The sequence below is a fragment of the Nelumbo lutea genome, chromosome 3, assembly GCF_056320005.1.
Source record: "Nelumbo lutea isolate HS-2025 chromosome 3, American lotus-T2T, whole genome shotgun sequence".
NCBI classification, from domain to species: Eukaryota; Viridiplantae; Streptophyta; class Magnoliopsida; order Proteales; family Nelumbonaceae; genus Nelumbo; species Nelumbo lutea.
Genome location: NC_142686.1, coordinates 98749521 through 98773434, shown reverse-complemented (window position 1 = coordinate 98773434; position 23914 = coordinate 98749521). Strand labels below are relative to the sequence as shown.

The window sequence follows — 23914 nt, the reverse complement described above, 5'->3', positions numbered from 1 at the left end:
TATCTTTGTCAAACCACCCTTTTTCTTCTTGAAGGGTTGAGAAGGTAAATTCTTTCATCCTTTGCCTCCTCTTCTTTGGTTTTGATAAAAGAAAGCCTATTGGTAGGGCTGCAAGTCGGGCCGGGTTAGGCCGAGTTGAGGCCAACCCTAGCCCAACCCTAAGTTCTTACCCCAACCCTAACCCCAACCCAACCCGAAGTCAATTTCGGGTTGGGTTGGGCTCAGGTTGGGCCCAACCCAACCTTCTTCCCATCCCTTAAAACCTCATAGAACTTCTTGATTTTAGATCTTAACTCAACTTTCACTACATATATTAATCCTATGTTTCAGTAGTATTTGTTTGTTGATGTTTTTTTTTTTTTTTTGTTCTTTTGGTACAAAATTCAGAAAAACAAGTATTAGAAATGACTATACTTTATTATGAGTTATGGCTTATGATATATCTTTCTTGGGCGGCAAACAATACAGAGCAGATGAAGAATAAAATTTTCAAAAAACATAAAATAATGTTATTAAGGTTTTAGTCTTTCTTATTAAGATTAAGTGAAGTGATTATCTTAAAAGAAATACATGATACTATGTGGTGGGAGCTATACAAATATCATGCATCTAAATAAATCAATATATGTTATATATTACATATAGCATATATTTATATATGACATGTACTATAGAGTCGGTTCGGATTGGGTCGGGCTGGCTAAGGGGTCAACCCTAACCCAACCCAAAGTAAAATCGAGTTCATGAATTTCAACCCTAACCCTAACCCAAACCCAACTTTTTCGGGTTGGGTTAGGGTTGGGTTCAGGCCAACCCGACCCAAGTTGCAGCCTTACCTATTGGGCGGTTGAAAAGTTGCCATATGGTAGGATAGCTTCTAGGTAAGACCTTCAAAGCCTACAAATGTGGAATGGTCGACTAATGTGGATGATAAGAGGCCTTCTTCCTCCAATCCTATTTGTCTCCTTTCTTCTTGAGCAATATGATCTTCTACCAGAGGAGAACTGAACAAAGCTCAACCAATACATATAATTAGTCCATGGGTGAATGCTATGATAATTTTACACTGATTAGTGGGTGGGTGATCTACAAAGGTGATTTATTAGTTGTTTTTCAGCACATTTAGTCTTTCTAGGTTTTTTCGTGTAGGGTCCAACTTGCAAAGCTAGAAGCCACTATGTAAAGGCCCTCCCAAATGAGGAGAAAACAGGTATACCACTTGGAGTAGCATTGGGCTAAAACCATGAGATCATGGCGTGATACATTGGATATGGTAAAATCCTAGCCAATAAGGTATGGTGAGGCTGACATCGAAACAACGAAACTGATATCTCTCAATGATATTAGTAGAGTAAGATAGTAGCCTTTCAAGAAAGCACTCACAATAGAGCGAGATTACCTCACAAAACTTAATTGTCGAACAAGGTAACATGACTTTGTGAGGCTAAGTAGAACCCAATAAGAGAACCTTGTTGAGTTGCATGGAAAAGTAGCACGGGGTGGAACCTTATGAATGCGACTTAAGTGAGATTCAAAAGCATTGACATATTCTTTATGACCCAGCCACATGATTACATTTGTCCTCATGAGGCTGAACCATAGTCTCAACACTTGAGGTTAATAACCTGACCTAAGGGCCATATCAACACATGTCACTCCTTAAGAAAGCTTTGAGATATTCCTCTAATGGCCTTGTGGTCCTCATGAACATGTGTCACTGGGAGAGAGAAAGGTGGGATTTGCCCCTAATGCATTGGTTAAGGCTGTGAATATCCCAACTTTTATGCCTACATGCATGTAGCCTGCTACCCCACTTCTATAAATAGTCAAACCAATAGAGCATTCGGTCACATTCATCCCTTAGCAAGCTTCCTACATCTCCCAAGTGTTTCAATCCCTTCACCGGAACTTAGCCATTTTTCCAAACCTTTCACTGACCCACACTCTATCTCAAAGTTCAAGAGGCATTACTTGATCCACTTTCAAGACTCTTAGGTCATCCTTATACCGGTGGTCTTACACATGGCCTTCGATGCATTGTTGTGGCCTGCTTTACTTCACTTCATCCAATTCATGGGGGACCACAACAATACATCAAGGGTTGTGATTCACAATTTTAGTCCACCGCTACTCTACTAGGAGTAGCTGATTTTTGAGCATCCCAAATGGGTAGCAAGCATCGAGAAATGCTACATTCTGGTTATAAGGTTTTGTTTCTTTCTTCTTCTTTCATTTTATGAGTAAGAGATCCTACCAACTAAGTCACCATCAGTTGGTACATTTCTAGTGATAAGAGACTTTTACATTTCTAGTGATAAGAGACTTTTACTCTTTCTGACATTTTCACCAAATATTTCTTATAGGTTGTTCAGCTATGACCTACTTGTCCCTCCCAAACACTCAAACAAGCACTAAAGCTTTGTCTAGAGTTCAATCATAGACAAGAGGCTAGATTGAATGGTTATGGGGTTTCTACATTTTATTATTATTATTATTATTATTATTATTATTATTATTTGTTAGAAGGGTTAGAAATCAGATTAGACATGACCGAATTAGATCTAGTGGCTGGCCAAGTTTTTAAAATTTTTCTAGCCTAACTCGAAACCGATTTCTCAGTGATCTTGAAATCTCAAATTTTGGAATTGATCTTGCACTAAAACAAACCAGGTTTGAAACCTAAATTAAAACTAATTGTACATGACACGGAGACTACAATGTGCAACTCTCAAAGTAGAAGTTTATGCCCAATATCAAAATCAACCTTCAATTGAAGATGGTGCGGTTATATATGCAAAGCCGATTCGGCAACATTGTTTCAGCAAAACTGATTCCCAACTTGCTTGGATCGATGTGGTTGTGTGAACATAGTATCCTCTAATGTTTTTTTTTTCTAAAAACATAGTAGAGAACTAATGAGAATCAACCCTAAAACAGCTAGTTCAGACTAGGGTTTATGGGAAGAAAGGGAGAAAAGAAGAGAGCAAAAGGATGGAGAGAATTGAGTGAATTGTTCCTCTCCTCTTAATCCCTTATATAGATTACACTCCTAATCATATTAAAAGCTAATACAAATCTGATTTGGATCAAGACTTTAACTCTAATTGGACAAGAATTATCTTCTTAAGAGAATGGATGCTCCATACCCATTTTTTATTCAAAACAAATTGTCATGTGACTATTTAACTAATCGTATTTGTAATGGGCCTTAGGCCCATTTGCTTTAATAGTTCACATTCAAAGATATTGCATGACCACTTTAGGCTTAACTATTGTATGGCATGGGAACCACAAAGGTCTCACATATGTCTATAAGGGTTTGGCCCCACCTCTGAAAGAGGTTAGGCCTAATTCACTACTCAGGAGCAACAAACCCCTAACCCAATCAATTTGGGCTCAATTTGGGCCCAACATGTACACATAAATGATCTTTGGATTCAACCACCCTATGAAAACCCAAAGACAATGGATTTATTTTAGATGAAGCTCATCATGTAATCTAAATAGTAATAGTCTCTTGCACCTATCCTCTTGGCCCATAATCATCAAAACACTACTCACAAGGAATGACATCTTCCCTGGCTGCAAAATGCAATGTCACATTCTTTGCTTAAATGGATCCCATGATTAAAATATTTTGAAAACATTTTTCATAAAATAGTAATATATTATATAAATACATTTTTCAAATTATATTTCAAATACAATTGAAATCCAAAGCCATAGTTTTAGGCTTTCATTAGAGAAAGTGTAAACCCTAATATTTACTTTGTTTGATAGAGGGGGTGATCCTATCACTATGATCACCACTCAAGTAATTTCGTAAACTACTCCAATATGCCCAAATATTTGACCCTTAATGGATCTCACTAATTGACATATCAAAGACATTTCAATCAAAAACCTTGTATAGTATCATAATCAAGTTTAGTGTTAAGTGCAACTTTCCAATTTTGCCAATCTATCTCCAAGGTCTAGGGCATAACTAAAAACTGGTCCAGGTTTAGTGATTCTTCCAAACACCCATTGGCTATGCTTGGGGTCTAACCCTATAAGTTGAGACAAACTGCGCCATCAATTCAACAATACATCAGTGTCGGACGTGTCAAGAAAAACTCTCCAAATCTATCCTATGGATAAGACCATTCTAAGCTAACACAAGTTTATTAAATGTCCAATTTAATGAGTAATTAACAAAAACATATAAAATGTGATCATGAAACAATAATGTACTTATATTATTCATAAATGTTTGTGTGCATTAATCTAATTGGAGATAAGGGCATACACTATCTAACATCATCATCATCATTATTATTATTGTAAATCAAGTTTTTAAGGAACAAGTCCCACTTCTTTCTTTTGTAAAGAAAGAATTGGCTCCACTTGGTTGACCCTGAACTGTCAAGGCTAGAACTGACCTTGAAACCAATCTTGACAAAGTAGGTTCTAGTTCCAAAATCCTATAATCAACCCTTACAAGGTAGGTTCTAGGTTTTGCCTTGGAACCAAGCCAAATCAACCCATGCTCACCCCTATATAAAACCAATCCCGAGGCATGCCCTATAGCTATGGGATCTATTAGCTAGCAAACCCAAAATTGATCAAATTGTTAAATAATAACAAAAAATGGATAAAATGAGTTATGGATGTCTAAAAACCATTTTAAAAGTAGATAGTTAGAGATTGAATACTATAAGGATATAATGGGTACACACTTCAAATTTTTTGATAATATTTCAAGGGCTTTTTACAAAAAAAAGAAAAATATAATAATAAGATTTCACTAATTAACAAAATCAGGTACATTTCAAAACATATTGCAAAAATAGTGGGTGGAACAAAAAGTTAATTTTCTTTGACCCAATTTCCCCCTTTTATTGTTTTCAAAGTAACCCACCTTTTTTTTTGGGAAAATTTCCTGATTAGTACCCTGTACTTTGGGCCTAGTGCCATTTTGGTCCCCGAACTTTAAAATGTGACAATACAATACCCAAACTTTCAAAACATGACAAACTAGTACTTGTTGTTAACCAGTCATTAGGTGGCATTTAAAAAGGACACAAAATGCCCTTCGAGTGTCATCTAATTTTCTTTACCAACCATTCAAACATTGACAAAAAATTAACTATCTCAAATCCTTTCCTCTTCTATTCAAGAAAGTTAGGGTCACCAGAATGCTCACTCAAATGTGACCCCAACTTTCTTGAATGGAAAAGGCAAAGATTTGTGATTGTTAATTTTTTGTCAACGTTTAGATGGTTGATAAAGAAAGTTAAACAACACTTGAAGAGCATTTGTGTCATTTTCAAATGTCACTTAATGGCTGGTTAACAAATAATTAACGGCAGGTACTAGATTGTCATGTTTTAAAAGTTTAGGTACTAGATTGTCATGTTTTAAAAGTTTAGGTACTAAATTGTCGCATTTTAAAGTTTGGGGACCAAAGTGGCACTAAGCCCAAAGTAAAGGGTACTAATTGAGAATTTTGCTTTTTTTCCTTTTTCCAAGCTCTAGGCTCTCTGGCCATTGTCCCGTCAAATAAACAATCACTACAAGAAAAAAGGTCAAAGTCGGTAGGCCTTAAGACCGCCGGCTTATGTCTAATGCAGCGGTCATGCATCCGCCCCCTAAGAAGCTGCTGCCTTAGATCAAGACTACCAGCTTAGGTTAAAATGACCGTTGCCTTTGATATTGCTCTAAGGCGGCAGCCTATCAGAGCCACCGGGTTATCGTTAATAAGGCGGCGGTTGTGACCGCCGGCTTAGGTCCTAAAAGACCACCACTTTAGCTTTTCCTAAAAAAACCTCCCATGTTTAGGTGGCAGTTGAAACCATCGGCTTAGATGTTTCTGACCGCCGCGTTTGGTTCCGATTTAGATTTTTTTTTCTTTTTAATGGTCGTTTACCATATTTTTGTTTATACCTTTTGTATTGTATTTTGTATTTTTTTATGAGTCCTGCTTAATGCAAATCCAATCCATCAAAACTTAAATTTATATAAAAATACAATTTGAGACAATATCTATTAATTAGAAGACTAATTATTATAATATCTAAAATTTGTTCAAATTCAAAATGCAATTGTTCAAATACAAACATTAAAAAAATCAAATTCTCAAATAATGTAGTGCATCCCTGAATGCATGTTCATTTTTAAATTGAACAAGCTCTCCCTTTGACTGTCTCTACAGAATTTCAGCTTCTCCGGTTGAAGCTTGCATCCATCTCTGCAATTTTAGACTCCTCAGCTACCGAAACCTAATAAAACAGATTCACCATAAGTTAGGTCAGTTCATAATTCGGATATTGGTACAGAAATTTGAAGAATCCATATTTGCTGCCGAGACTACAATTTGGAATATAAGAAGCATACAAATAAATGTGTTTAATTAAGATAACCCTTTATCCATTATACCATGATACTTTGTAAATGCACCATGATATGCACTTCCAACTACCATTCTATAACACTTGCAGATTGTTCATTTTCTTTTTTTTTTCCAGAGAATTAATTTAACATGGGGACTGATCTACTAATCAACAATTCAAATCTGCTACAAAACATAAATTCCTCTGCCCCTTTCTCTAAGCACCTACTCATTTCAAACAAAACAGAACATAAACCAGCTGCTAACATCTCCAAATGTCCCCTTCTAACTGTCGAAGCTAGTAAACTAAATGAATTCTTCTCTCAAACTGTTTTAAACAGAGATTAGTGATTGTCCCAGCAAATAATCCAGTGACCATACCCACTCATATGCATCTTGAACACTTTTTGTTTTATAAATGGACTTGACATTGTTTCAAGTATGTTTCTATTCATATACTTCAATTTTGATTACTGAAAAAAGTGTAATGATATATTTAATTAATATACCTGTCAATCTGAGACAAGATATTTTCGGATGACATAATCACCACAGGTATCTCTTTCAAGGTCAAAGATTCTTGCATAGAAAGATTAAGGAAATAAGTAATTACGGAATTCAGTATTTTTCAAATTAATCCGTTGAAATGCTATAAGAATATATATGAATTGAATATAATTAACCATGATTTTCTTGAGCAACTCATATACAATCATCCCAGGAATACAATAATCAGTGATTATCATATTCACCTTCAAACCCTGTAATTAATATCGGATAAAAAGAATAAGTCACTAAAAAAATAATTCCAATGAATCATTTATATTGCCTATAGCTTACTAAATTCTCTTGCACCCATGCCGACTAAAGAGTTTTCTTCTCCATCCAAACCCAGAAATTTCAGAGCACTCCTTCCGCTATCCACAACAGTAACTATGATTTCAACAATATTTATTTAGATAACAAAAAAAAAGTTCAAAACAGAACACTACAAAAACGAAAAGAACAAGATGAGAACCAAATGCAACAAAGAAAGCAATGATTTAATGATAACCCAAAAGAGAACAAGATGGGAACCAAGTGCAACCAAAAAATGGACAAAAAAACAATGCCAAATGCATGATAACCCAAAAGAAAAGAAAGCTACTGAACTTGAACCAAGGCAAATATTATTGAAAACTGTAAAGTAGATAAATGAGTCCCAATTATATGATAGTTGCACAATGATTTAATGATACGAATTAGTCTCAAATTAGATCTCCGAATGATATTCTAGAACCAACATCTGTAATAACAAAGTAGCCAAGGCCAAAACTTGGGAAAAAATAATGTGGAATTACTTGTAAGGTTCTGGTAGCATCAAAATCACAAAGAAATGGAATGTCAAACTTCGAATCTTCATCAAGTACCTTAAAGTAAAAATATAGCAACTATTTTAATATTACTAAAGACAAATTATTTAACAAAGTAGAAAGGGTTGGTGCACTTACAACTTTACGGATCAAGGGCTCCAAAGTAGAAAGGATTGCCTGAATGGCTTGCATCTTCTCCACTTCCAATACCACACTGATGTCATAATAAGACATCAAAAAAGGAAAAAAAAAAACAGAGTTAGAATAATCAACAAATAATTAACAAAATGGAAAGTACAAGCAAAGTGAAAGGCAATAACTAAGAATCAAGGTTAAGACTTGGAAAGTGGAAACTAGAAGCAAGCCGGTTATCGTTATATGATGACTGATTGGAAATTGTGTTTCATTCTTTCCGAGCTCCAAAACAAATTGCTATGTTCTTAAACATATCCCCTCATGGAAAGTGGAAGCCCTGCATGGCAAGTTAAAATATTTAAAACTCTAAATAGGCAAAAGCAAAATCAGTAACCCTTGGAAATTGAGGGCAAATGACAAATTGAATATTTTCCTTCACCTGTCAAATAAAAATAAGTCCCAGAAGAATAATATCAGAAACGAAGAAGGTTTGTCTTACTGAAATTATCAATGAGTTAAACATATTTGTAGAATCCAATTTGAAGACAAATAATTATATCCAATACTCAAAAAAAATATCAAAACAAACAGTCATCAACATCAGGTCGCGATTTCCCTCAGCTGCCTCAGCTTCAGCCTTAGCTTCAACCTCAGCTCCCTTCTCGGCACCCAGCCTCACGACAAGCTAGGTCTCGCCGCCATGATGAATGCCCTTCTCGCCAAGGAGAGGCTTCCCAGAACCCCCCTAAGAGCCAAGCCTCCTCCCGCGGCGGAAAAGAAAGACTAGCCACTCCGGTCTCACCGCGGGCAGTCAGGTCGGGAGGACCCCAGCTTGCCAGGTCTACGTCACCTTAGCAATCAAAGTTTGAAACCCCCCTTCTGGAGAACCGGTTCGAGATCCTGGCTGTAGACTCCAAGAAAAACCCCTCTGCCCACAGCCCGAGCTACTTCCTGCGCAGACTATTCCTGATAGTACGGAGGTGAGCAGCACCAATGCGGAACCCGCCAAGAAGCAAAGACGTCGTCGCCGAGCTCGCCGAACTACCACCCACAACCTACCCGAGCTCAAAGGCAGGGAAGAAGTAAGCTCGGGTGAAGTTAAAGCTCCCCTCCTTTTTGTTCCTTCCCCACTGTCTCCCAAGCTCCTGACTGTTCCAATGCCCAAAGACTTCAAGCTCCCCCCTCTCGACAAGTATGACGGGTCGTTCAACCCAAATGATCATGTAGACGCTTTTCAGTCGCAGATGCACCTAGCGAGGGCCAGGGAGTCTTGCATGTGCATGGCTTTCTCCACCACTTTCAGAAGAGTGACCCGCACATGGTATCAAAACCTTGCACCTGGATCGATAAGAAGTTAGGTGCAGTTCGCGCAAGCCTTCACATCCCACTTCGTCACCAGCAAGCAGTGCCTGCGAACTGAGGAAAGTCTCCTCAACATAGTCCAAAAAGAGGGAAAGTCCATCTGGGGCTATATCAAGCAGTTCAATGATGCATGCATGCAGATACCGTGCTTGGCCCTGCAGTGCGCCCTGTAGTAGCCAAGAAGGGCATGACGCACAAAGAATTCAAGTGAAACATGGTTGTCAACCAGCCGGCGACCATAACTAAATTCCATAAGCTCGCAGACAAGTTCATAGCTACGGAAGAAGAGATCAACCAAAAGGGCGAGAGCACACCCAAGAAGAGAAAGAGAGAAGGAGAACCTTCCAGCCAAGGAGACAGCCGAAAGAAGGAGGACGTAGCTCGGGGGGCAAGGTTGGGTCAGCTGCTCCGATTCCCTATAGCGGATCGAACTGACTATACCCCACTGAATGCTAACCTGGCCGAAATCCTGATGGCAATCAAGGATGCCCTATACGTGAAGTGCCCACCCCGTATGCGAACTCATTCATTGCGGATATCTACGAAATTTTGTGTAGAATAACAACAATAATAATAATAAAGCAAGTCGGCAAGGGGAGCATGGTATGGATGCTCCTGAGTCCAGCAGCAGGCCAGCAGAGTAGTCACAGAGGCAGCCTCCGGAAGAGAGACCAGTTCGGGGCACCATCCACATGATAGTTGAAGGCTCGATCGTTGTAGGTTGTACCTCGGCGGTAGCTCGGACGTCAATTCACGAAGCTTCCAGGGAAGAACAAAATCCTCTGAAACGGCCGAAGACAGAGGAATCGATCTTCTTCACGGAAGATGATGCGTACAGGGTCCACTACCCCCACGATGACGCGCTCATCATAAAAGTAAGGATCAATGATTTCGAGGTCAGGTGCGTCCTTGTTGACTCAGATAGCTCAGCAGATATCCTCTTCAAAGCTGCGTTCGACCAGCTTCAATTGTAGGGAAGTGACTTGAGGCCCGCTAATACTCCCTTGGTGGGCTTCATTGGAGAAGAAGTCAGGCCCCTCGGGAAAATAACAATACTTGTGAAAGTCGGCACATGGCCCAGTGTAGTCAGACTCAACCATAACTTCTTGGTGGTCTTGACCCCCTCCCCGTACAACGCCATAATAGGTAAACCGATCACCCATGTCCTACGGGCAGTGGTCTCCACTTATCATTTGGCAATGAAGTTCCCTACAGACTTCGGAGTAGGGGTAGCGCGGGGCGACCAACTTGAGTCTCGCAAGTGCTATGTCGCCACCCTCAAGGGAAAGACCAAGGTGGTCGACAACCTTGAATTGGAGCAACCTATGGAGCAAGGCGAAGAACGAGCTACACCCACAGAAGAAACAACTGCCATTCCAACTTCAGCAGAAGACCCAGCTCGGACACTTCAAATCGGTGCTTCAGTCCAAGAACCCCTGCGATCTGAACTAGTAAATTTCCTACTTCAAAACTTAGATGTTTTTGCATGGTCTACAGTAGAGATGCCCGGTATAGACCCTACTCTTATAATTCACAAGCTTAATACTGATCCTGTAGTTAGGCCCGTTAGATAAAAGAAACGCAACCTAGCCCCAGAGCGATGGAAAGCAGTCGACGAGGAGGTCGTGAAGCTCCTCGCAGTCGACTTCATAAGAGAAGTCCATTACCCGAGCTACGTAGCCAACCCCATTCTGGTAAAGAAGGCTAACAGCAAGTGGCGCATGTGCGTCGACTACACCGACCTAAACCGAGCCTGCCCAAAAGACTGCTTCCCACTCCCCAGAATTGACCGCCTGGTGGACTCGACCTTAGGGCACGAGTTGCTGAGTTTCTTAGATGCCTATTCGGACTATAACCAAATCAGGATGGACCTGGCAGACGAAGAAAAAGCTGCCTTCATCACAGATTTCGGTCTATATTGTTACAAGGTTATGCCCTTCGGGTTGAAAAATGTTGGGGCAACCTTTCAAAGGCTTGTAAATAAATTATTTGAGCCATTAATTGGCAGAAAAATAGAGTGTTATGTAGACGACATGGTCGTTAAAACTCAGTTCTCACACGAATTAATACAAAACTTGCATTCTATCTTTCAAATGTTGCGACAATTTAACATGAAGTTGAATCCAAACAAGTGTGTCTCCGGTGTCACCTCGGGCAAATTCCTAGGATACATCGTTAACCATTGCGGCATTAAGGCCAACCCGGATAAGAATAAGACCATCTTAGATATGAGACCACCCTAAAAATTGAAGGAGGTTCAGAGGTTGAATGGCCACGTAGCCACCCTGAGCCGCTTTATGTCCAAGTCGGCAGACCGTTGTCTGCCTTTCTTCAAGGCAATTAAAAGCAAAGGGTTTGAATGGACCCCAAGACTGTTAGCTCACATTTGACGAGCTTAAGAAATACCTCGCTAGTGTGCCAATCTTAACCCGACCCGAAGAGGGCGATATTTTAGAGTTGTACCTCTCGGCAAGTGACAAAGTGGTCAGCTCGGTACTGATAAAGGAAGTAGGTTGGGTCCAATGATCCATCTATTATGTTAGTAAAGTATTGTAGGGAGAAGAGATGAGATATCCGGAGATAGAGAAGCCAGCCTACGCATTGGTCATCGCAGTTCGGAAGCCCTGTCCGTACTTCCAGGCTCATACTGTTATCGTCCTCACCGATAAACCTCTGAGGCAAGTCTTACTTAAGCCCGACGTCTCTAGTTGACTAACGAAGTGGGCCGTTGAGCTCAACAAGTACGATCTCTTATACAAGGCGCAAACTGCTATTAAGGCCCAAACCTTAGCAGATTTCATTGCCGAGTGCACTTTTAGCTCTGAAGTCCCCAGGCCGATTGAGCATGAGGCCCATAGTCCGAGCGAGCCCGGAGCTCCCAGGCCAATTGAGTCTGGGCCCCATGAGGTAGCAGTCAATGTGGCATCTCTCCTAGTTAGGCCAAGCGCGAACTGGGATGAGGAGCCCTGGATCCTTCACGTAGATGGCTCCTCAAACCAGCAAGGTAGTGGAGCCAGAATAGTTCTGCACGGCCCAAGTGGCACAAAATTGGAATACGCACTACGCTTCGAGTTCGCGGCATCCAACAATGAAGCAAAATACGAAGCGTTGATAGCTGGACTAGCTTTAGCCAGAGAAGTAAAAGCCAAGCACATCATCATCTATAGCGATTCCCAGCTCATAGTCAACCAAGTCACAGGAGATTACGAAGCTCGCGAACCAACCATGGTTGCTTACTTAGCCAAAGTAAGAGAAGCTCTGCTCAACTTCCAGTCACACTTCATCAGGCAAATCCCGAGGTCGAAGAAAGCTGAGGCCGACGCCCTGTCCCAGTTAGCCAGCACTAGCGATATCACCATGAGAACCATGTACATAGAGGACCTACCTCGGCCTAGCATTCTCGGGGGGCCAGAGGAGGTCGCTCCCATCATTCAAGCAGAGTTGAACTAGATTGACCCGCTCGCGAGCTTCTTGCTACATGGGACCCTCCTTCCAGATTGCAATGCGGCCAGAAGGGTAGAGCGCCAGGTAGCCAAATACGTCATAATAGACGAACGGCTGTACCGGAGATCCTACATGCTCCCCTATCTATGTTGCTTGCGACCTACTGAAGCCGAGCTCGTACTCCGCAACACTCATGAGGGTCTGTGCAGCAGACACTTGGGGGGCAGGGCCCTCGTCCAAAAAGCACTACGATAGGGGTATTATTGGCCAACAATGAAGGCAGATGCCATCGAGCTCATCAGAAAATGTGACAAATGCCAGAAGCATGCCAATATTCACCATCAGCCTGCTACCAACCTCAAGTATCTCACCATCCCGTGGCCTTTCGCACAATGAGGCATCGACATACTTGGACCGTTCCCACCAGCGGCAGGCCAGAGGAAGTTCTTAGTAGTAGCAGTGGATTACTTCACCAAGTGGGTAGAAGCCGAATCTCTTGTAACGATCACAGCCCAGAACGTCCAAAACTTCTTTTGGAAGAACATTGTGTGCCACTTTGGGCTACCCCGGGTACTAATTTCTGACAACGACAAGCAGTTCAAGGACATCAAATTCCAGAACTGGTGCCAAGACATGGGGATCCGACAGAATTTCACTTCAGTTGCACACCCTCAAGCAAACGGTCAAGCAGAAGTCACAAACAGAGCCATCCTCCATGGACTGAAGACACGTTTGGACCGAGCTAAAGGATTGTGGGCAGACGAGCTACCCAGAGTTCTATGGGCTTACCGAACCATGGAGAAAACCGCCACAGGAGAGACTCCCTTCAACCTTACCTTCGGCACCGAAGTAGTTATCCCGGCAGAAATCAAAGTACCTACGCTGTGACTGGAAACATACAATGATAAGACGAATGAGGATTAGCTGTGTACCAACCTCGATCTACTCGACAAAGTAAGGGACCTCACGTACATCAAGACTGCAGCTTACCAGTAAAGAGTAGCTCAGTACTATAACGCCAAGGTCAAGAAGGGGAACCTCCGCGTCGGTGACCTGGTCCTTCGTAAAGTTATGGTATCTGAGCCCGACACTGGCAAGCTCGGGTCCAATTGGGAAGGACCTTACCGAGTGAAACGAGTACTCGGGGAAGGAACATATGAGCTCGAAACCCTCAAAGGGAGACAGGTACCTTGGGCATGGAATATTGTCAACTTAAGATAGTATTACCTATAACAACTGAGTAAACTACGAGTCACTCCCAGAGCCTAAGGGCCAAAAATGCCGAGCTAACATGACTTCGGCGTTATAAGACCCTAACGCCTCTTCGGCATGGGTGAACTCCAAGAGAGTGGACTATAAGTCACCCCCCAGCTTATGGGCTAAAACACTGAGCTAACTAACACCTCGACATCAAGAAAGACTTAGCCATTCCGATGGCAAAGGCAAAGTATGAAAAGCATAAGCAGCTCGGGTTTAAACCCCGCCCAGCATAGTTCATTTCAGTACGTTGATTGAACTAAAGAATAACCGACAAGTGTATGGTTTGGGCACACATGGTAATCACTTTGTTGCGCACCATAAAGGTGCCTTAAATGATTAAGGGACAGTTCGAAATAACGACTATCGAGAAGTCCTACTTCGGGTATGTAGCTATAATAGCTTGGGTGTTGTGATCGCCTTAGCAATAATAAAGAGAGCACATCATACTTGGAAGAAAAAGAAGAAATTTCATTACCATACAAAAAAAGGAAAAAGAAAGAAAAATAACAAGGCAATAGCCGAGCTAAACATCTCGGGAAAGTCTAACAACCAAAGGGCACAACCACCCAACAAAAGATCTTTGCAAGACTGGGTTTATGGCACCCGAGAACCACCAGAAGTCCAAAAGGACACCGCCAAAGCCTCAGGGATCCACCTCCTCATCTTCGTCCTCTAGAGAGTTAGGCTCCTCTTCCTCTGCCTAGTCCGCTGTCTCAGGAGACAGGCCCTTCATAGTGACGCCGTCAAGGTTGAGCCCGAAGAATTTCTTCCGAACCAACCACCGATAGAGCTTAAACCCAGAGCAGTACGAACTCGAGCCATATTCCACCTGGAGGTTGTGATATTCTTGGGAGTCCTTGAAATCCCAGACCGCCTTATCTAGCTCAGCCTTCACCATCTGGTCAAAATTTCGAGTTCGATCCAGAAGAGTAGACTCCAAGTCTCGCACCTGTTGCCGGAAGAGTTCCCTCTCCGCCACTACCCTCGACGACTCCTCCCTATAACGCACGCTCACTTCAAAAAGCCTGGCAATCTATGCCTCCTGGTCGCGGACGAGCAACTCCTGAGATTCACTTCCCTTGCGAGTGTGATGGAGCTCGCCTCGAGTCCGGTTGAGCTTGCCCTGGAGCTTCTGATTGGTAGCCCTTTGGTCGATGGCGTCGCCGTGGTGGATGCGCGTCTGGAGGGCCATAGCATGGATGGCGGTATTCACCTGCCAACAAAAAGAGGATCAGAGGACAGCAAAAGGAAGCAAAACGAGAGAAGAAAGAAAGAATCACTTACCACCATGTAGTGACAGGAGGCAGACGCGGTGAGGTCCTCGGGCTCCATATCCCCCCACTTGGCAACCTCGTTGTTACAAATCGCCCTCCAACTCTTCTGTCGAGCCACGACGTAATCATTCACTCCCTCCCAGTTCCCCATTGGAACGACGGATAAGGGAATGGTTGGAAAGGATTACGGGGAGTTACCCCCTGTTGTGGGAGCTCGCCCCCTTCGAAGCCAGCCCCACTAGCTCCTCCTTCGGGAGGAGGTGGCGGGATTTCAGGTGGTGGAATCTCAGGCGGCATAGAGGATAAGACCAGCTCGACAGATCCGAACTCGATGCCCCTCGAGGGGGGAGTTCGATCAGGGCGCGACCTCTTCACTCTGCGCCTCTGGTTGCTTGAAAGGAGGCGGCGCGAGTTGATACCAGACATGATGGCTGCCAAGAAGAAACCACAAAGTGTTAGTTCGGTAAGAATGAAGTATATGTATATGAACACAATGTTATGCCAAGTACTACGCGACCTAAAAAGGCAACCTACCTGGGCTCAAGCCGGCCTGCACGAGCTTCTCCTCAGTCAAGTAGTCCAACCAATGGAAGCCAACTACTGCTCAGGAGTGCAGCGTTTTCCGAACTTTGGGGTCCAACTCGACCCCGGAGTCCTGGATAGCGCCCCTCCAAGAAGTAGGGAAGGGCCACCCTTCGGGGTTGTGGACCAAAAAATAATCCCGCTTCCAAGCATAAATTTTTTTCGGGAGATCATTCAAGAGCTTGTAGCCATGGCAGGGAGAGAAGTAATAGAGACGCCTCTCTAGTGGAGCCCTGGGGGTGGCATTCTTTATACAAAGGATAGCGGAAAAAATGTCGAGATTCAAGGGAAGATAGTATTCCCAACACAAGGATATAGTCCCAACCATGTTTCGAATGGCATTGGGATGAAGCTGATCGATGGTGACATTAAAGTGGTTTAGCACCTCCACTATCAAGGGGTGCAGGGGAAGACGTAGGTCAGCCTCGAGCTGCTCCTGGTAAATGACTATCTCATTGGAACTATGCTCCCATGGAAAGTTACCAGTGGGAAGGTAGTAGAGGAGGTCCCCAGGAAGGTGGAAATAACTAATTAGGGACCCAAGTCTCCCCTCTGTCATGGAGGAAGGGCTGAAAGTATCGGGCTCCCTTCCCCGGGAAGTAGAGGCTCCATCACCGGAGGTCTCCCAGGCCCCCGGGACTTGCTCCCAAGCTCCCCCCGAGCCCGAGGGAGCATCATCGTCCTGGTCACCGCCCCAATGATGAGTATGGTACGGGTACCCAGACATGACTGACAGTAAGTTAGACTATCAAAAAGGATGGGATGAAGTGAGTTGAGGAACTTGAGTAGACTTGATAGATGTGTGACCTCAGAATCCGAAGACAACAAGAAGGCGTGAGAGAAAAAGAGACCCAGAGGGCCCTCCTATTTATAGCCCCCACTCCTCCGAATCAACGGCTTGGATTAAAGCAGATTCAACGATTCGCAGGCATACTGACCACACGCCTTCTGAAAACCGAAAGCGATTGGCTGCACATCTTTCATGATTAAGGTAATGATGGTTGCATGACATCCGGAGTTAAGCGCCACTTCAGTATGTTTTCGGAATCTGAAAAGTCAGAAAATCTCATGATTCCTACGAACGCATTTAATGTGACTAGTCAATCAAGTTTAAATTTTGATCAAATCAGTCCGTCATACTTCATGAACTCCTCGCGCTAAGGCAACGCTCTCAGCTCAAGGAGTGGGGGGGAATTGATGGAGGATGATTTGGCCCGACCTAAGAAATGGTGACATGTGGACCTGACTCAGCGCGAGTAACAACTAAACATCGTGGCCTATTACGACCAAGTAATGAGCCCATAAAGCAGCTCACTGCATCGTAACTCATAAAGAAGGAGCTCGCCACAACGCGAGCTCCGGGTTCCCCGAGCTACCCCAAAGGGGATATTCCGAGGCAACTTTAGCTCGCGAGCTAGGGAAACCAGCTCGCCCGGACCCGCAAGCAAGTAAGCCATCCCAGGGACCAATTCTACTAAGGGTAACCCTGAAGTATTCCCAAGCTCGCTACAAAGTGGCTCGCAAGTGCGCAACGTAAGCGTTCCTCAGGAAGCTTCTATCTGACAAGCCGTACCGATCAGACTGCGCCACGTCCCTTAACAGACGGCGCAGTCCCTGTCCTTTCGATAGTTTGCGCCCACGTCTCTCAGCAGGCGGAGGAGCGCCTACCCCTTGAAAACGTGTCACTCACCTGGGCAAGGAGTACATTGCAACGACCACCTACGCAGCCCTGGCAGATAACGGCTATGGCAGGGGTCCAGTGGTGGTTATGCCCGATCTGATAAGAACGCCCCTATAAAAGCCCTCAAGGCAAAGGGGAAAAGGGATCTTCAGACTTTGGAACACTTTAACATTCTCATACTCTAAACTGCATACATCTTTGCTCCCGAGCTAATTTCTCAAGTACAGTGATAAAGCGCGACCTACACTCTTAGTTTTAGCACTCTTCTTTTCTCTTTCCCCTGCGTTCTAACTTAAGCATCGGAGTATTCCCACTGGGTAAATCCCCAAAAATCATTCTTTTCCATCTTCTCAGGTGCCATCCATCACCAATAAGGAGCCAGTCAGCAGACAGTTAGGAGTGTCCGGATCGCGCTGCATCAATACTTGTATTGTTATCATATTATCATATCCAAATTTAACAACAATTACAAGTTCAGAGAATAGCTTTTGATTTGTGATTGGGTCAGAGCTGATAGTCCTTAATAACCAGATCGGTTCGGGATCTGTCACTACAGAACCTATAGGGTCTGGTGTGGAACTGGTTCTGTTCATTTACTATTTTTTGAGGGATGGTTTTGCACATTTACTTACGTGTTTGGGGTGGGTAGGGGGGGGGGGGGGGGCGTTGTTCAGGGCTAGCCATAGGTTGTCAATGATTGAAATCTTGTTATGGTATGGTTGGATTAAGGGACAACAAGGGAGCAGTCATTTGGGGGACAATTGCAAGCAATATACTAGAATTTCGGATAGTTGGGAGCTGAAGCATCATATGTATACTCATTGTTTTCTATCACAATCAATAAATTTTAGTGTTATCATTATTTATCAATGGAAAAAGTTTTGAAGTTTTAACTTGTTGTTTAATTAAGTTTGCATGCATGGCCAGTCTCAAATATGGAATAGGAATGTAAATAAAGGAAATGAGAAGCCTTTTGTGTGGTAATTTTTGGGAGGAAACTAATAAGAGAAATCATTAGTAAAAAGATAGGAAATTATTGGAGAAAATGTACAAGAGCATTCGAAAAGAAAAATGAAGTCCCATCCACCAACAACCAAAAATTATGAAGGCATAGTGTTAACACGAATGCTTAATGATCCACTATGAAGGGAAGGGACAAGATATTATGAAAACTTAAGAAACTACTCTGGAGCTGCAGGAAAAATTCATACAAAGGAATAACAATTACAACTTTATTTATTTATTCTGGATGTTCTCCTTATCACATAAACAACTAGTCTGTAATTTTTTACTTAAGAAACCGAATTCTTTTTTGCTTTATTAGACATCAAAATTAGTAACTGAAAATTTATTAACCATGGAATGTAATTAGGTATGTAGACTGTGTTGATACAATCCCTTAGATTGGCTGGTACTTTCTTTCTACCCCCTTATTATCATGTAGATGCCCATGAGATGAATAACTAGATTGGTTAGTTTATTTTTTAAAGGGAAAATAAGGAGATGCACCTATTATAAAAATTGAATCTGTTACCAGTTTTAGGGGCTAGAGGATCTAGTGGCATACCAAAAATGACTTGGGTAGAAGAATAAGAAATGAAAGCACACATAATTTAACAATAAATATGGCACCAACAATATGAAATGGCAATACAGGAATCATGTAGCCAACCCCACATTGTTGGGACAAGGCTTAGATGATGATGAAAAGAGAGAATAAGGAGATTGAATAATTGATAAGAAGGTTCCATTACCTATTATACATTGGTTAATTTTGTATTAAGAATGTAAGATTGGGTTTATCTCAATTTTTAGCAATTTATGGATCTTCTAGTGAAATTTAGGATGGAATGCTTAAGCATAGCTTGAGACATACCTAAAATTGCCTTTAGTATATGCGATACTAATATTTTGAACCTTGGTCGTTTTCTATGTAGAGGGTTGCACAATATAAAGGATTTTATAATGGGCTCGTACCCTACTTTGTCCATTTGTGGAAGGGCAGCCCCGTGCATGAGGCTCCCACCAATGTGAGGTCTGGGGAGGGACTTTGTATATTTGTGTACTACAGGAAAGGAATTATAATAATTAGAGATTCAAGATAGGCCTAATGAAAGAATGATGAAACGCTCTTAGGCAATTAGCTGAAATCTACCAATATTTGTGAATAATTGGTAATTGCATGTTGTTTTGACTTTTTTAAGTGCAATGGCATTTCTTTTTTCGAAAGGTAAGGTAATTTTATTAATACAAAACAATAGTACAATATTTTAAGTGTGGAGTTGTATTTTTGTTGATATTGTAAGTGATAGTGTGCGATCTGGTTATTCCTAGCTGGAGGGCGATCCGAACTCCAAATGGGTGGCGAGCTGGATCGATCTGCAAAACAGTATATCAGAGAACCCGAGGTAGCTAACCTAGTGAGGTCGCTCCAATGCTTAAGTCAATAATTCTGTTGTGAATGCGAGCTGAATGCTTGAAAGCTTGAGTGCTAGTGAGTAGAGTAATCACGCGTACTTCTCTTTTTTTCTCTGAGGGTCTTTGGGGTTGGTGCCTTTATATAGGCATTGTTCAGTGCAGGCCTCACGCACTGCATCAGAAATTTCTAAGAGATCGTGCCTAACTGGTCCGAGATCCTCAGAGGTAACCACCATGCAAGTTGACCATCCTCCAGAACATTCGGTACGTGGGCCAACTTCCGAGAAACCTGAGAGCGTCAGGATACGCATGCCAAATTTGTCGGCAAGCACATCTCGCAGGTCACCGCCTGGTCCCCAGTCAAGTCAGCAAGACCTCGAGGGAGGTCATTCCTTGCATCGAGGTCACTTCGGCCAGTGACGAGGTGCTATAGGCTGACCCTAGACGAGGTGCTACAAGCCGACCTAAGTTGTGGTCGAGGTCGTTAGGCCAGCGTAAAGGCAGGTCGCTAGGTCAAGATAAAGACGAGCCTCAATCTGGGACTCTAAATCATCACTTAGGCGGTGTCTAGGTGTCATCTAACTATTCTGAAATACCATCTGTCACAATGTCATTGGAGGGCCAAATCCGCCCTCATCAATAAGCATCATGAGTTAATTGAGGTGTTTTGTGATATGCTAGGAGAGGAAAATAGCTTTGTTCTCTGCTACCCAGACTACTAAGGCTTGTATTTCTCATTCAAAATTTTACTAATCAATCTGTTAGTTGATCTATAAACCCAAGTTGCATATACAATTCTGTTTCTTTTGGGCTCATTATCTCCCTCATAATGTTTCTATATTGTCAAGGAGTTATTTCCTCATCCTGCATCCATCCCACCACCAATTTGGGTTCTCCCTTAATTTACAATTTTGTATAGTTTAAGTCTTTTGCTAGTCTAGACCTTTGTAGCGCTATTAAAATCTCTGCCCCAGTTGAATCCCATGGCCTACTGTTTCAGAATGAGGATCCATTCTACTCTGTATATGGATAAAGCATGTATGAACCAATAGTACAATCAATCAAATTAGGAATACCTATGGAAGTTGTCCTGGTTAGATATTCTTTCACACGAGCCTGAACCATCAAATGAGGAATATCTATGGAAGTGTTCTAAAAACTAAAGAACACTTTTATGGAGTCGGCATATTTGTTACTCGATAGTTTTGTTACTCAAAAGGAAAATAACATAACACATAGATCGTTACCGAGAAAGCACATGGATTCCATAATAAGATAACATCCCAAGTCTAAAGTATATAGTTGATGAGAGAGAGAGAGAGAGAGAAACCTAGAAGTGATTAAGGTACGCAAGGAGGAGAAAGCACATTATCTCAGTCAACTCAGTCTCGGATTTGAAGTTGAGATCTTCTATGATTAGAAATGGTGGTACCCTGTGATCATTTTTCGGTCAGAGAAGTTGGATGAAGATGAAAAAATATTTTATAGAATAGACTAAAGATTCAATGAAGCGAAAATGAAGGAAGACCATACATACCTCTCTGGAAATAAAGGAAGATTGATGGATTTGGAAAATAAGGTCGGATCTCTCTTCCGACAAGGGAAGCGACCTAAAATCGAAAAGAAAATCAAAATGAGAGTTCAACTTCAATGATTGAATTGAAATGAGAATACATTTGCCTCTCTTATTTTCAAGACCGAATGCAGAAATTGTTACCTCTATCGCAGAACCGTTCTCTTCTCTATCGAACGCTCGAACAGGACTTTGGGGAAAACAATCGAAACCGAATGGAGAATGAAGATTTTTACCTCCCCGCGCGAGTTTGAACGGAGAATGAAGATTTTTTCCTCCCACGTGCATTCGAACGGAGAATGAAGAGTTTTGCCTCCCCGCGCGCGTTTATCCTATACCATTCTATTACACCGGTTTAAATTTGGTCTCTTGTAAAATTTGCCGAACATATTCTTAAGGACCGCCGCCTTAGTTTCTAAAATCGATGGAACACCGGCTCTAGCGGCGGTTTTATGGACCGCCGCCTTTGACCAATTTTCCTGCGCCATGGAAGAAGAAAACACAGAGGAGGGACGACAAAGACCCCCACTCCCAAATCCACCCACAATTCGTTGTTTCTCATCAATGACCCATCTCTTTTCAATGGTCAGAAGAATCGGAACTCAGAAGCTATTCATCCAGAGAAATGAACGTTAAGCCTGAGTTGCCCTCATCGTGGAGGACATCAGTTTTAACAACAACACCCGTCAGTCATACTGAGCTGGATATCCATTTAACATTACCCAGAGTTTATTGTCCGAAAAATGTGGATGCAAACCTGTTCGGAGCTCAGACAAGTGGCTTTGATCTTCCTCTAGGCTCTAACCACCTTTCATACTCCTTGTCGAAAATTGCAGGTCTTTGCATCATTGACAACAAGAAGAGACCATACAGATCACTTAAGAGAAAACCCAAAGAAAAAAGAAAAAATGCTTTCGTATTTCACGTTGCAAAGAAAAGTAGAGAAGATTCACGGAGTATTGGCCTCCATAGGATTAATTATCAGGAGATTAACATGGCAAACGGAAAATCGGAAACGGAGAACTTCTACAAAAGTGGAATAGAGGGGCGTCTGAGTTGTCCGTCGTCTTTGTTTCCTTCTCCGTTACCGGTCTTTTAGAATTCCAATGGCCAAACGAAAAGACAAAAGCTATAATAAGGGGCAATTTAGTCAAATAAAAATAATGTGTTCACTGTTTTTGCCATTTTTTTTTTCAAAATATATCAGATTTTGTAAATCAATCAAATTTTATTAATTTTTTTTTTTTGTAAAAAGCCCATATTTCAATGTATATTCCATAATAGTAGATGAAATTATAGGTGTGATAATGTCGATAATTCTCACATAATTACACTATTTTCTATCAACATGTTTTTACTTGATAAATAGGGAAACACCACCCAATAGGACCAACTATTACTATGTTAAAATCAGGAATGACACTGAGGCCCCATTTGTTTGCAAATGAAAGAAAATGATTCTAAGTGGTTCATTTATTTGGGTAAGTACGTAATATCCTCCTGAAACTTTGATATATAATTAACCTTTCTATCAACGTGGAAAATTGTTAAAATGTAATGGAACAATATTGTTCTTTGAATAATGACCATTTTATAGATAAAATAGTCATTAGTTGAGAAATAAAAAAATATTGATAAATGCACTTGTATATAGGTAAGTATTTTTTAGATAAATGACTTATTTGTAAAACAACCGTTGCCTAAGAGTAAGCATTTGTGAAGTTGGGGTATTTTAAATATAATTTATCTGATATCTCTTCTTAAGTATGAAGTTTCGATTTTGCATATGCACTAAAAAATTGATGCCAGTTGCAATCTTGTCTCCCGTAAAAAGTGTTTCTAATTTGATGAGGGAAAATTTGGTCCTCTAATGATATTATGACATGTGACATCTCTGAACAGTTGGCTGACATCTTGGCACCACGTAACCAGATCACCTTGGACACTTCATAATGGCGTTAGTAATCTTGGGACTGCCTTGGTAGACCGAACTACAAACAACTAGATGGGATCTCAAGTCGGTGTATGATGTGACCTGCTTCTATCGAACTACCCTGGTCCCATCAAGACGTCAAATTGGCATGAGAGGCGACATGCTTCTACCGACCTGACTTGAGTTCAGCTAGCGACCTGTCGGATCTCCCCCTTTAATGAGTTATTGTCTCCGACTTATTTGAGATCATAACGCTCGACCGTTAGACCTATCTATCCGCATCGGAGTTGATCGGACAAACCTTATGGATCGCATATCCAGTTGAGAAATCTCCTCCGAACTTGGCGAGTGCGGTTTTCGAGGAATCTTGGCTGCATTACTCTAGCTATCTTGCTCTCTATCTCTCTTCTAAATCTCCAGCTCGCTGACTTAAGCATCAGAGTGCCCACCCTGAGTAAAGCAGACCGGGCACTCTCATATTGTCTCTTTACAGATCAACCCGACGAACTAGCCAACTCGACATCCGAGTC

At 41.9% G+C, this 23914-nt stretch overlaps 1 long non-coding RNA gene across 2 annotated transcripts; it reads right to left on the bottom strand.

Moving 5' to 3' along the window:
- Positions 1 to 6027: 6027 nt before the first annotated feature.
- LOC148867108 (uncharacterized) lies at positions 6028 to 22481 on the bottom strand. 2 transcript variants are annotated; one of them, XR_016110720.1, is made up of 6 exons: positions 21596 to 22481; positions 21416 to 21488; positions 21209 to 21311; positions 8043 to 8194; positions 7861 to 7936; positions 6028 to 6260 (listed from the first exon to the last, which is right to left on the bottom strand). It is a non-coding gene; the product is annotated as an uncharacterized LOC148867108 (long non-coding RNA). The 2 variants fall into 2 exon arrangements; XR_016110721.1 differs by lacking the exon at positions 6028 to 6260 and adding an exon at positions 7711 to 7779 and having other exon boundaries at positions 21596 to 21818.
- Positions 22482 to 23914: the final 1433 nt, after the last annotated feature.